This window comes from Benincasa hispida, chromosome 12 (genome assembly GCF_027475165.1).
Source record: "Benincasa hispida cultivar pf3 chromosome 12, pf3_genome.v1.1, whole genome shotgun sequence".
NCBI lineage: Eukaryota > Viridiplantae > Streptophyta > Magnoliopsida > Cucurbitales > Cucurbitaceae > Benincasa > Benincasa hispida.
In genome coordinates, this window is record NC_143489.1 from 52,951,347 (window position 1) to 52,966,192 (window position 14,846).

The 14,846-nt window shown below is 35.9% G+C and overlaps 1 pseudogene; it reads right to left on the bottom strand.

The window, feature by feature from the left end:
* Nucleotides 1-542: 542 nt before the first annotated feature.
* On the bottom strand, nucleotides 543-2,085 carry LOC150032065 (uncharacterized; annotated as a pseudogene).
* Nucleotides 2,086-14,846: the final 12,761 nt, after the last annotated feature.

Here is a 14,846-nt window from a genome sequence, read left to right on the forward strand (position 1 = left end):
TTTCAAAGTCAAATCATCCATCACCATGTAAGTAACCACATCCTTCATAAACCCTCCTCCCACATTTCTTTTTGTTTGTGTAGTTACACTATTAGATAAATTTACAAATTCACAGACTTGGTTTATAACATACGAACAACTCGGACAAAGATATTTAGGATTACTAGAAACTTTATAGTCACATCTATAAGAGCACATGTATAAATTCATTTGATCAGCTGAAGATTCAATATTAGGAAAAAGCAAGGTAAAGCTAGACAGTGAAACTTTAGGCTTCAAAAGGGTGTCTTTGCTCTGATTTGGTTGTAAATATGTGTCATTTAAAGCTTCAACACTCTCATACAAATTAGATAAGTATCCAACCATGCCTTGATTTTTCAAAAGCCTAATCACAGTCCATGAATCTCGTTCTCTCCTTGAATCTCACTCTCTCCCTGAATCTCACTCTCTCTCTGAATCTCACTCTCTCCATAAATCTCGCTCTTTCCCTGAATCTCGCTCTCTCTCTGCCTCTCACTCTCTCTTATACTATTCTTTAAAGTTTAGACATCTGTAAGAACGGTCTTGGATTGCAAAGATGCCCTCAGCAGCTTCACACCCTGATTGACATCTAAAGTAATGACTTTCTCCACCAAAGCACCAACTTTTTTTATACTAAACTTGTTCAGGAGAGTAATACTAGAAATGGTGGACATTGGTTTCACAGTCAAATCATCCATTACCATGTAAGTAACCACATCCTTCATAATCCCTCCTCCCACATTTCTTTTTGCTTGTGTAGTTGCACTATTAGATAGATTTATAAATTCACAGACTTGGTTTATAACATATGAACAACTCGGACAAAGATATTTAGGATTACTAGAAACTTTATAGTCACATCTATAAGAGCACATGTATAAATTCATTTGATCAGCTGAAGATTCAATATTAGGAAAAAGCAAGGTAAAGCTAGACAGTGAAACTTTAGGCTTCAAAAGGGTGTCTTTGCTCTGATTTGGTTGTAAATATGTGTCATTTAAAGCTTCAACACTCTCATACAAATTAGATAAGCATCCCACCATGCCTTGATTTTTCAAAAGCCTAATCACAGTCCATGAATCTCGTTCTCTCCTTGAATCTCGCTTTCTCCCTGAATCTCACTCTCTCCATAACTCTCGCTCTTTCCCTGAATCTCGCTCTCTCCCTGCCTCTCGCTCTCTCTTATATTATTCTTTAAAGTTTAGACATCTGTAAGAACAACCTTGGATTGCAAAGATGCCCTCAGCAGCTTCACACCCTGATTGACATCCAAAGTAATGACTTTCTCCACCAAAGCACCAACTTTTTTTATACTAAACTTGTTCATGAGAGTAATACTAGAAATGGTGGACATTGGTTTCACAGTCAAATCATCCATCACCATGTAAGTAACCACATCCTTCATAAACCCTCCTCCCACATTTCTTTTTGCTTGTGTAGTTGCACTATTAGATAGATTTACAAATTCACAGACTTGGTTTATAACATACGAACAACTCGGACAAAGATATTTAGGATTACTAGAAACTTTATAGTCACATCTATAAGAGCACATGTATAAATTCATTTGATCAGCTGAAGATTCAATATTAGGAAAAAGCAAGGTAAAGCTAGACAGTGAAACTTTAGGCTTCAAAAGGGTGTCTTTGCTCTGATTTGGTTGTAAATATGTGTCATTTAAAGCTTCAACACTCTCATACAAATTAGATAAGCATCCAACCATGCCTTGATTTTTCAAAAGCCTAATCACAGTCCATGAATCTCGTTCTCTCCTTGAATCTCACTCTCTCCCTGAATCTCACACTCTCTCTGAATCTCAGTCTCTCCATAAATCTCGCTCTTTCCCTGCCTCTCGCTCTCTCTTATACTATTCTTTAAAGTTTAGACATCTGTAAGAACGATCTTGGATTGCAAAGATGCCCTCAGCAGCTTCACACCCTGATTGACATCTAAAGTAATAACTTTCTCCACCAAAGCACCAACTTTTTTTATACTAAACTTGTTCAGGAGAGTAATACTAGAAATGGTGGACATTGGTTTCACAGTCAAATCATCCATCACCATGTAAGTAACCACATCCTTCATAAACCCTCCTCCCACATTTCTTTTTACTTGTGTAGTTGCACTATTAGATAGATTTACAAATTCACAGACTTGGTTTATAACATACGAACAACTCGAACAAAGATATTTAGGATTACTATAAACCTTATATTCACATCTATAAGAGCACATGTATAAATTCATTTGATCAGCTGAAGATTCAATATTAGAAAAAAGCAAGGTAAAGCTAGACAGTGAAACTTTAGGCTTCAAAAGGGTGTCTTTGCTCTGATTTGGTTGTAAATATGTGTTATTTAAAGCTTTACACTCTCATACAAATTAGATAAGCATCCACATGCCTTGATTTTTCAAAGCCTAATCACAGTCCATGAATCTCGTACTCTCCATGAATTTATCTCTCTATCCCTGATCTCATCTCTCTTGAATCTCACTCCTCTCCATTACTTCTCGCTCTTTCCCTGATCTCGCTCTCTCCTATGCCTTCTCGCTCTCTCTTATACTATTCTTTAAAGTTTAGAATCGTAAGAAAACACCTTGGATTGCAAAGATGCCTCTAGCGCTTCACACCTGATTGACATCCAAAGTAATGACTTTCTCCACCAAAGCACCAACTTTTTTTATACTAAACTTGTTCAGGAGAGTAATACTAGAAATGGTGGACATTGGTTTCACAGTCAAATCATCCATCACCATGTAAGTAACCACATCCTTCATAAACCCTCCTCCCACATTTCTTTTTGCTTGTGTAGTTGCACTATTAGATAGATTTACAAATTCATAGACTTGGTTTATAACATACGAACAACTCGGACAAAGATATTTAGGATTACTAGAAACTTTATAGTCACATCTATAAGAGCACATGTATAAATTCATTTGATCAGCTGAGGATTCAATATTAGGAAAAAGCAAGGTAAAGCTAGACAGTGAAACTTTAGGCTTCAAAAGGGTGTCTTTGCTCTGATTTGGTTGTAAATATGTGTTATTTAAAGCTTTACACTCTCATACAAATTAGATAAGCATCCCACTATGCCTTGATTTTTCAAAAGCCTAATCACAGTCCATGAATCTCGTTCTCTCCCTGAATCTCGCTCTCCATGAATCTCGCTGTCTCCATGAATCTTGCTCTCTCCCTGTCTCTCGCTCTCTCCATGCCCCTCGCTCTCACTTGTTTTAATTGTTTTTTTCTTGTTTTAAATTTTTCTTGGCGTCACATATTGTTTTAATTATTTTTTTCTCACTTGTTTTTACTCTTATTCCCTCCATTTAGTTTATTTGGTATCTAAAAAATTCTATTTGTTGTCAAAGAAAGAAGAAATAACTTTGTCATTTATTGTCTTCGTTGTTGTGATTAGAAGCAAAATATGGAGAAAGTAGTGTCGTTTTATTGGGATGATCCTCTCTATTTTCCTTTAGTGTTGTTTTATTGGGATGATCCTCTCTATTTTCCTTTTAAACGTAAATTATTAATGCAAAGAGTAATAGTTAGCTGCAGTCTAAGTTACACCCGGTTTCATATATTCATTTATCAAACTATTTTGGGGACAAATTTGAGTTTTATGTGTGTTGGTCATCATTATTTACTCGTTTGGATGTTCATTACCACCCATATTGGAGTTTGAACGTGAATTTGAATTGTTTATCGATATAACATTTCAATGTTTTTGTTTTATTGTAGAATGTTATTCGGAGATGAGCTGGGACAATTGTTGAAGATGTTGTGTTCGAGAAGTGTTCTAGATGTTGTTTTCATTTTACTTCTTTTATGTATTTCTGATATGAATGTTTATCGACTTTGTTTGAATATTGTAATTTCTAGTATCGACTTCGTTTGGATATTGTAATTTTTTACTTGTTATAACATGGATTTCATTTTCGTTTATGTGAATCTTTATTTGGTATAATATGTTTTACAGGATTTCAGATCAAATTTTAAAAAATTACAAACGATATATTAAATATTAATACTCCCCACCATATAGGATCCCTCGACACACTCTAAAACGACGTTGGGAGTTTTGGTGGAACTCCGGACGCTTACGTGGCATCGGGAGTTAGGGGGAGCTCCCGATGCCGTATACTAGGCATCGAGAGTTCTCCCCAACTCCCGACGCCGTTCAAAAGTTTGTTGGGAGATCCTCTCCCGACGGATTTCTCCCGACCAAACTCCCGACGACTGTTTATGCATCGGGAGAAGTTAGAATTCCTGTAGTGATTACTTTTACTATATTATAAATCAAACAATTTCTTCATTTAAAAATAGATTTGAACATTTTTCAAGTATAAAATATCTTTAACTTCTTATTTTTTATGAAAATTATAAAGTCATTAAATGATGATAATTTGATAAAATATTGTATTAATCTTGAAAATACATTAAAACATGTTACATTTTCTGAGATTAACAGTTTATATTTATTTTTTGAATTAAAAATATTAAGAGAAGTCCTGCAAAATGAAATTGATTGTTCTATTAAAATATTAAATTATATATAGAAAAAAAGGTAAATGCTTTTCCAATTGCATATATTGCTTATAGAATATTATTAACAATACCAGTAATAATTGCTTCCACCAAAAGAAGTTTTTCAAAATCAAAATTAATTAAATCTTATATAAGGTCAACTATGTAGTAAGAAAGATTAAATGGGTTAGTCAATTATCCATTGAAAAAGATCTATTAATGAATATAGATTATCAAAATTTGATATATAATTTTGCATCTCAAAAAGCAAGAAAAATAAATTTTAGACAATATTTTTTATATGAAGGCTTTTCTATCAAAGTTTTGTCTAAAATCTCATATGATCTCGAGCCACTCCTAAATGACGTGGTTAACTAGTGAGTTTATAAAATCTTAATATTTAGTTTTCCCCCTTATTTAGAGGGTAAAAATTATTGAATCAGAGTTGGGACACAAAATAGTTTAGAAATGATTCGTCATCTCTTTTTCTTTTTCTTTTTTTTCCTTTTAATATATTAGAAATGTGGTAAAAATATATTAAAATATTTCCATTAATTTGAACTTAGATTTTATTTGATCTTAGTGATTTTATGTTTTTCACTTTTATTCTATAGTTTGAGTTTAGTATTAAATTCGTTTTCATTTTACAAATGGTATCTAAAAAACCTCACTTTGTTTTGTTCCATAGTATTATGTAATTAACTTGAACTAGAGTAAAAGAGAATACATATCAATTCATTCTTTAAAAAAATAATAAAAAAAAAAAACTGAAACAAATTTGTCAATTAACCAAATAGAGTTATAATATCCTTCAAGGTTTTAAATTCAAACATTTATTATTATTTTTTAGAAGAACTTTTTGTCATAGTAAACGATAGGTTTAAAGGAGATAGACAAAGTTGTAATGTTTATTAGATTAGAGTTTGCGACCACACTTAAAATACCTAAAAACACACGTGGAATCATTTCGTTTTAATTAGAAATTTTAGTATATATTAGTTTTTTAGCATGTAATAAATAAATAAGATATATGTTTGTTTTAAATTTTAATTACTACAACATTTAAGAGTTAGATAATGTAACAATTTTAATTGTTTCTGAATAGATCATCGATATAGTGATGAATTGCATAGAAAAAAAATATTAATGGCCCCTTTATATAGAAAGGTGTTTGAAATCGTCTCTGCAAAGAGACGTATTTTAGAGAGAGAATGGTTCGTGAAAAGAAAAGATAGTTATAACTTACTATTAAAGAAGGGTATAAAAGGAATATGATTAAAAATGAAGGGTAAAATAGGAAGGTGAAAATTCTCCTAATCAAGGATAAAATGAATATCTTTCATATTACTTTTTTATAGAATTCTTAATTAATTTTTTTTTTTCTAAATACGAGTTTTTAGAAACTAAAAAATACTTCTTAAAAATTTGTTTTCCTTTTTGTAATGAAAATGTGAGAACATAGACGCAATTTTCAAAAATTAAATTTTATCGAAAACTTAATATTTATTTTCAAAAATCTTTTTCCATATATTACCTCAAATGATTTTATATATAGATTCAAATTATTCGTTGACAAATATATCTAATGTGAATTTCACTTTTCCCGATCTCACCAGTTTTTTTGCTATGATCTCTCGTTGGTGATTATCATATACATACATAACATTAAATATTATAGCCTAATAGTTTTCAAGTTTATAGAACTGGTGATTGACCTATGACTTAATTATTTTAAGTTTATTTTCACAAAGTTATGAACAACTAAATTTGTGGACTTAAACATAACTAAACTTTTCCATCAATAAATCAAAGATTGAAATTTCTACCTTTACCTATAGTGAAAGTTAAAAAAAGAAGAAAAGAAAATAGAGTTAAAACTCAAGAACAAAAATTATATATGTCGATGTCGATGTGAAGGTTGATTATTCAAATAAAATGGTTGATATATCAGAATTTTTTATTCAAGTCCTAAACAATAATTCTAAGCATATATATCATTAACTGATGGATTAATATAAAAATATAGATAGTTAAATAAATGTATCTATGAAATGATAAACAAAGTTTTGATTAACATATTAATTTTTCTAGTACCAAGGATGAGAATCAAACGTTCAACCTTTAAAGAAGAAAGTTAGGTCAATTACTATTGAACTGAGTTTAATTCATCAATTAATATACAATAAATATATCAATGGAAACAAAAACATTATTTAATAATGATAAGACATTTCTTGTAGGTTAATAGGTTGATGAATGAATAAGAAAAATAAATAATGGAGGTTAAGGGTGGATTTTAGCTTGACAAAATCAAGCTTAAATTCAAGATATAATATAAGATAATATAAAATAATATGAGATTTGATCCTAACTTATTAGGGATTAGGAAGCTTATATCCTTACCCTAGTAGGGTTAAGAAAAAAGTTTAGATCAAATCCCCTAAAAATAGATCATCGTGGCTCCATCAAAAGTAACTAAAATTTCTGACTTCTTCTCTATTCTACAATTCTTTTATTGACTTAGGCAGAACCCTTTTTCTTTGTTTTATAGGCCCCCTTTATCCAAAAATTACAAATTTATCTTTGATGTCACGTGGAGCTCAAATGAGTTTTCCTTTGACCAAAATTTGACATCAACAGTTGGATCTACTTATACAAAATTGAGAATCTTTGCAAAATTAAGGAAATAAAGACCACAATGGTAGTTCCCATAATCATGTTAAGAAGAAATTTTAAAGCCAGAAGTCATTGGTGAATTAGATCCCCATAACCAAAATCAAAGGAAGGAAGCCAATGAGTCGAAGAGTGGAAGTCGAGTTGGCCGAGGTTGAGGTCACCAAGGTCGAGGCCAAGGTGACCAATGTTAAGGCTGAGGCTAAGGGCGAGGCATGAACTACTAGTGCCTAGGCTAAAGAGACCGAGTTGAAGCAAAGATTCAAGACAGAGGCCGAGGCTACCAATGTCAAGGCTGATGCCGAGTTGAAGCCAAGTCCGAGGCTGAAGTCAAGGAAGAGGCGACCAATGCCAAAGAGACCTAGTTAAAGCAAATATCCAAGGCAGAGGCCGAGAAGATCAAGTTGAAGTGAAGATTCAAGGTCGAGGCTACCAATGCTAAGGTTAATGTCGAGTTAAAGCCGAGACTGAGGATAAGGTAACCAAGACCGAAGAGACCATTGAGGTGAAAAGCCAAGGTCGATGCCGAGGCTGAGGCCAAGAAACCTAAAGCCAAGGCTAAGGCTACCAATGCTGTAGTCGAGGCAGAGGCTACTAATGCCAAGGTCGAGGATATCAAACTGAGGCCAAGAATACTAAGTTGACACGAAGTGCCAAGGCTGAGAATGAGACTACTAATGTTGAAGTCGAGGCTACCAATGGCCAGGCCAAGGCTGAGGCTGTGACTACCAATGCCAAGTTAAGGCAAAGATTCGAGACAGGGGTGGAGGGCGAGGTGACCAATGTCTAGGCCAAGGAGATTGAGTTGAAGCGAAGGGTCAACGTCGAGACTACCAATGTCGTTGCTAGAAAACCAAGTTGAAAAAAAAATAGTTGAGACTGATGCAACCAATATCGAGGCCGAGGAGACTAAGTTGAGGCAAAGAGCCATGGTCGAGGTTGAAGCTCAAAATTATTAATGAAACATCAAGTTATGATCAAAATTTCTTAAGGGCTAACTGAGGTCGACCCTAAGTGCATTAAGATACAATATTTTCACCATCCAAACGCATCTAAACACACCATGCACACTATGGAAGATGGATGAGGTCGAGGCTGAGGCCGACCTTAATTAGCACATAAGGGCTAGAAATTCCAACCTCATCCTAACGTGTCCAAGAGTTGTTTGAACCCTAATTGTCCAAGGTTGAGGTTGAGGTCGGCTGTATGCACATAAGGGCTAAAAATCCCAATCTCATCATAACATGTCTAGGAGGTTGTGTGAACCATAATTATCCAAAGTTGAGGTTGAGGCTAAGGTCGAGGCCAACCCTTTCCAAATGCCCAACGAGATAAGTTCTACGCATACTCTGACCAAAAGATCATGTTAGGGTCGAGATATGGCCAAACGAAGACACTCAGCCATGATGAGGCCGAGACCAACCCTAGTCAAATGCGTAACAGGGCATGTTTCACGTAACCCAGCAAGGAAGACACTCAACCTTGGCGGACCCTAGCCCAGCAAGGAACCGGGCACGCCCCTTGACCTGCTAGGTTATCTAATTATCTTAAAGTGACTCTAAATGATGATGGTGCACGACTACTAGTGCATGAAAACTCTAAGTGGCAATGGCGATAGCAATAGCAGGTGCATCTGAATGGTGAGTGGCAATGACAAGTGGCAACAGCAAGCAAAAGTTTATAAGTGATGAACAATGACATTGAATGGATGCAACAACGAGAGGTGAGCAATGACCAGTGAGCAGCGATGTGACGGCAGTCAATCCTGAACAATGATATCAAGAAATCTTAGGTAGTCTCAAACGACGACTTCGAATGACAATGGCAACAAGTAGCAACTTCAGACGATGGCAGTAACAATAAAAACCTTATCTGCAACAAGGCGCGATGGTGACGAGCAACTTGATGAAATTATGTCATCAAGAGGAATGTAGCTATTCAGGTGCCACATATAAAGAAACTACGTCACAATTGATCGACTTGCAGGATTGTTGGAGAAAAGTAAAAGCGATGACCCATCTGGGTAAATGATGAGTGAAGTAACCATAACTCTGCCCTCAGGATGGGGAAAGATACTGGGAAGCTAGCTGCGCTGTAACAAGCTTGTTTAGGTAATATTTCAGGCTCGTTGTTGGGTTTTATGCCCTAAAACTCGTAAATAGTAAATGTTATTAATTGACTGTCATCAATAAAGAGCTATAGATGTTAATTCAATAAATGTTATTATTTTTATTGTTGTCTATTTTTTTTTAATAACTCTAAATCCAATAAAATAACATCCAATGCTATCTTATGAGTCTTGAACTATGCGTGGAGACATATAAGGATCAATGTTCAAGATACAGCTTAAAAAGATAGTATAGGGATAAGGCTGGGTACCTTATCTTGGTAACATTATGGATACAACCCACTTTTTATTTGATACAAACGTAATGATCCAACGTGTTCGTGTAGGTGACAGCGAGTAGGGGTATCTGTTGGGTTTTATGTCCTAAAACTCGTGGTATTTAAACAATGGAACTTATTCTGAAAATTCAATAAAATTGTTATTGAATAAATCTATTGCTTGATAGAAATCCAATAAATTTAAAAGTCTCTTGACTATTGGATGAGTACTTGAACTTTATGCGGAGACATAAATGTGGATCAGGTTCGAGTAAATAGTCAAAATGATCTACAATATAAATAAGGTTGGGTATCTTATTCTGGTAACACTATTGGATACAGCCCGCTCTGTAGTTGTTACAAGGAGTTGTAAAGTGCTACAAATGAAGTGATCCTAATTCGTTCATGTAGGGACATGAGGAGTGAGAGTGTCCTTGTGCAAAAGGGTTTGTACAAGTTTGGATCAGAAATGAGTCACTCTTACTTTATAACGTTGTTTACTGTTTAAGACTGACTATTTCAAAGCGATGATCTAGATAACTTGACCTTAATCCTGAGCTAACTATGAACTTCTGTTTATTCAGGATTACCCTTAGATTTTCATAGGTGAGGATTGGCTCTACAGCGCCGACTCAATAAGACTCCCATTTCAGGGGTAAGACTGGATAGATACCAGGGGACATAGGGTGCAAGATGGAATTCACTTCTACCTGCTTTTAGGGATAGTAAAGAGGTTGTTCCTGTTGGGATTGATGCCCTAAAGTCTTGTATCCTGTAGTTTGTAAACAGTATATACGAACACATGTGATTGTTAATATATGATATTTACTTCACATCTTGTTGTTTTGCTTAGTTATTTATTTTATTTACTTTACCACAAACCAATAAACATAAAATCCCTAATTATCTATATGTGACTCAAGCATGTATGTGGTGACATACAAGTGGATCATGTCTTGAGTGATAACCAAAATGGTCTGTAATAAATGGATAAAGGAGGGAAACCTTATCCTGGTAATGCTACGGACGCGGCTCGCTTTGTGAAATTGTCACAAGTGTTATGACTTGTCTTGGGAACTCCTGCCATTGAGGGCGGTCCTTTGATTTGTATGGGTGTGAGTGGCCAGGTCGCCGATTCAAACCTACCATTTTGAGGATTCTTCTGATTTGGAAGCTGGGAACTCAGCTACACAAGATAGAATTTCCTTCTTCCCCGAGGCAAGGGTAAGTAGATAGATGGCTCCCTTAAAGGCTGATTCTGGGGCTCGAACGATGTGGCACCACACACCTTCTCTTGGCCCCAGAGGTGTTCACACATAGTTGGACTATGTTGTATTGTTCATTAGAGGAATCAGTGGTACTTAAGGATGGGATGTAACTACAGGAGCAAAACGGTAAATTGGCCCAACTGTACTTATGAGCATCTGTGAAGGGTCATCGTACTCATGATTGATTATATCTGATGGACACAGAAATATATCTGTGGTAAGAAGAGTTTAGCTATTGGTCTTTAGTGGAATCACTGATAGTTAACAGATGGTGGATCTCGTGGCTAAAGAGTTTAGTCAGCTATTCACGTACTATTAGAGCTTCGAGCCACAGGTCCATTAGGTCACCTAGGTAGCTTGGATAAAGTCGAGAACCAGTATTTAGGTTAATTTGAAATGTTCAAATTGACAAGAGGAAGTTCAATTATATATGATATAATTGGACTAGTTAATTATATATGATATAATTGGCTAAATGTATGAGATACATTATTTTGGATGAAATTAATATAAATATGATTTATATCAAGTAGCGGAGAAAATACTATAGTAGATATATGATATCAAACTATAGGATATAAATATAATATGATTATATTTATTAATTAAATTAATTGATTAATTATTTGATAATTAACGAATTTATCCACATTCGGACGTGGGAAATGGGGCTGTGATGGTTATGGTAACTGGCAGATCAAAATAATGAAAATCGTTTTCATTTTAATTTTTTTCGTGCATTCGTATTATCGTGCACCCAAAAGAATTCGTGAAAGCGATTGCGAGAGCCTATACGATAGAAGCTCGTCCGTCTAAACGATCGTCTGCCTCACGTTTTCTCTAAATGATCGTATACGTTTTACCTAAACGATCGTTCAGTCTTTCATACACGATCGTGTAGCTCTACTATACGATAATCATTTCCGCTATACGATAGCAGAGTTCATCTCCCATTTGCTTATCGTCTACACGACGCTTTCTCCTCCTCCTCTACCAAACTCACCAAAGCCCACTATTTGGGTTTTTGACGCTGAGGATACCCAAGTTTCTCTTGTGGTGGTGTCGTCCCCACTGCATTGTTCGTGTACGTTCTGATCGTGCTGTTGCAGTCGACATACTCGCCGAGTGTTGGTAGATCTGTGGGAGGTTTTTCGCTGCTGAAGATTCGGACGTTCGAAGAGTGTCTTCATCTGGTATAAACCTTTTCCATGGATTTTTATTGTATTCTGAGCATGCCGATAATGAGTTTTAGATGCATATCTGTATGTGTTGAATGTATGTCGTTTGTGTTTCGATCACTGTGAAGTCGGAGCGATCTAAACCCGCTCATGGAACTCTCGATATGAGATCCTTCAATTGGTATCAGAGCTAGGTTTCTGATACTCCAATTTCATTTGTTGCAATGAAATAACATATATATTCATGGTGGGTGCATTTCTATACTGTTTTAAATGTCAATTCTACTGTGGATGTGCCGGATTAATGGATGTTTTCAGGATGAATTGCCTCGGTTTGTTTAATTCCTTTTACATTTGCAGTTGTTTGTAAAGGCCCCTGAATTTTGGACATAAATAATCGTAATCGAGTCTGTATTGTTTGAAGTCTTGAGTCGTTCGTCGAAGTTCTGGGCAAAGGTTGCGGCTCTTTGAGGAAGGAGATGATCTAAGGTTGATTGCATCATGCAGAAGAGGTTCTATGCAATCGTTGTCCATCACATCATGAAGAGAAGGACTATGTGATCGCGGATTGAACGCATCATTTGAACGATGGGGTATCCGATCAAGAGTTGGTCGTATTGGGTTGACGATCGGACACGCGATCACTGAGTATCGTTTAATACGCGCACGAGCTAGACGATTGTTTAGGTCAGCAAGTTTCATTGTTTAGTAACTGACTAAACGATCACTTAGCTTCGCAAGGTAAATCATTTACCAAGTTGCACGCATTGGTTAGACGATGAGAGGCTCGCGTATCGTTTAAAGTGCATTAGACGATCATTTAGGTCAGCAAGCTTCATCGCTTAGTAACTAACTAAACGATCGCTTAGTAACTCAAGGTAAATCGTTTACCTGTTGTCGCGCTACACGATCGCATGGACGATCAGACTTCGCAGCCTCGTTGTCATCTATGCGATCGTTTACTAATGTTCCTATCGTCTAGTGCGTGCTGAACGATCGTCTACCTGTGGAAGTTTGCTACACGATGAAGACCTTCTAGTGGTTCAAGACTCGGTTCGCCTGTGAACCGGTTTGCTCAATGAAAAATGTAATAGATAGGGTTTTCATTCCGATTTTTTGGTTTAAAGGCTCATCTCAGTCCATTAATCTCTTTGTTTAATACATGCGATGTATGTTTTATATGTCATATGGTATGCACATATAGTAAATCCCACCTTAGGTTATGTAATGATGATGCATCATCTCTTTATTGTAATTGTTATAATTTAGAGAAGCATGGTTTTAATTATATAAGACCATGCTCATGCATCATATAATATAAGAGTTATATTTATCTATGCATAAAAAGTATTGACATGCTTCATCTTTATATTATAATTGTTATAGTATAAGGGTGAAAGATAGTATGTTTGCTTGGTTATTACGCGTAATATAAAAGTTATATAGTAATGACCGGACATTGCATGAAGAATGACACATAGGTTACTTTATAAATGTTATAAACGCCTCGTTATGCGCAATATTTTTTAGTTGTTTCTTTTTAAGAGTTAAAGAGAAATTAGAACTATAAGAAAGACATGCATGCTTACTTAGGTCTAATTCATGGTTTTAAAATGTTTAAAACTTAGATCACATAGACCTAAGATCACGGTTCTAATATGATTAGCAACCCTAAGGCTTTAATCTTTTAATCAGTTTAATAGGATAAAGTTGGCTAATAAAAGGTTAAAGTGTAGCAAATCTATCTATAAGGGACCTTTTGTCTAAGGCAGGTTCTGTCTAGGCTGGGGTATTTAAGCTGACGGAAACGTAACACCCCTACCTGGGAACTTACCTAGAAAGGTGAGTTAGATAGATTTGATGCATGCATGCAAGTTAAGGACAGTTCATTAAAGTGTTTAAATGTGACTACTTGAACTTGTTTATATTTCATAAATAAACATTGTTTATGAGTAGGCTTTAAAAGACCACTTAGACTAAAATCAGTAGCCGGATTGTCTAGGTTAATGAATCCCTAGGTAGAACATTCAGTGGGAGGTACATGGGGCATAAGATGCTTCACTTAAACCTTTCACTTTTCTTCTAAAGTCCACACTGTGAGATCTATCCTCGGCCTCGCGGAACCTTTGGCGTTCCCCCCCAATGGATGGTGTTTAGGTAGGTCAATATCAAGGTGGATGGAATGTTCATAGTAAGTGGGAGCGGGAAGTGCGACATTCACTTAAACCTTTCACTTTTCTTCTAAAGTCCACACTGTGAGATCTATCCTCGGCCTCGCGGAACCTTTGGCGTTCCCCCCCAATGGATGGTGTTTAGGTAGGTCAATATCAAGGTGGATGGAATGTTCATAGTAAGTGGGAGCGGGAAGTGCGACAGCATATCCCTCGGTCTCCCTCGTTAGGTTGAATAAAGTTACTGCGCATCGCCTCGAGGCACCCTGGGAGTGTCCCCCTAAAGGATGACAGTTTTGCGCGTTTCTTTATTTGATCTCCTGTAAGAGGATAAGGTAACTTAGTCTCTTGTCCTAATCTGTCTTTTCTCTATAGTAAGCACATTAGGACGGGACTCTGGCATCGAAAACGAGGGGTTACACTTACACGGAATAGTTAAAGGTTAACGATTCTGGACCGGAAAAATGGTGGCTGTTAGGTTCAGTTCCAAGAGATGGTTCTGCCTAATGGTTGAGAATGTCTCATCCCAGTGAAGGGGCAACTGATCACCCCACTGATGGCGTTTGTCCTAACTCATTGGGGCATCATTGCAAAATAGAAGTCAATAACTTAGGTTACTTAA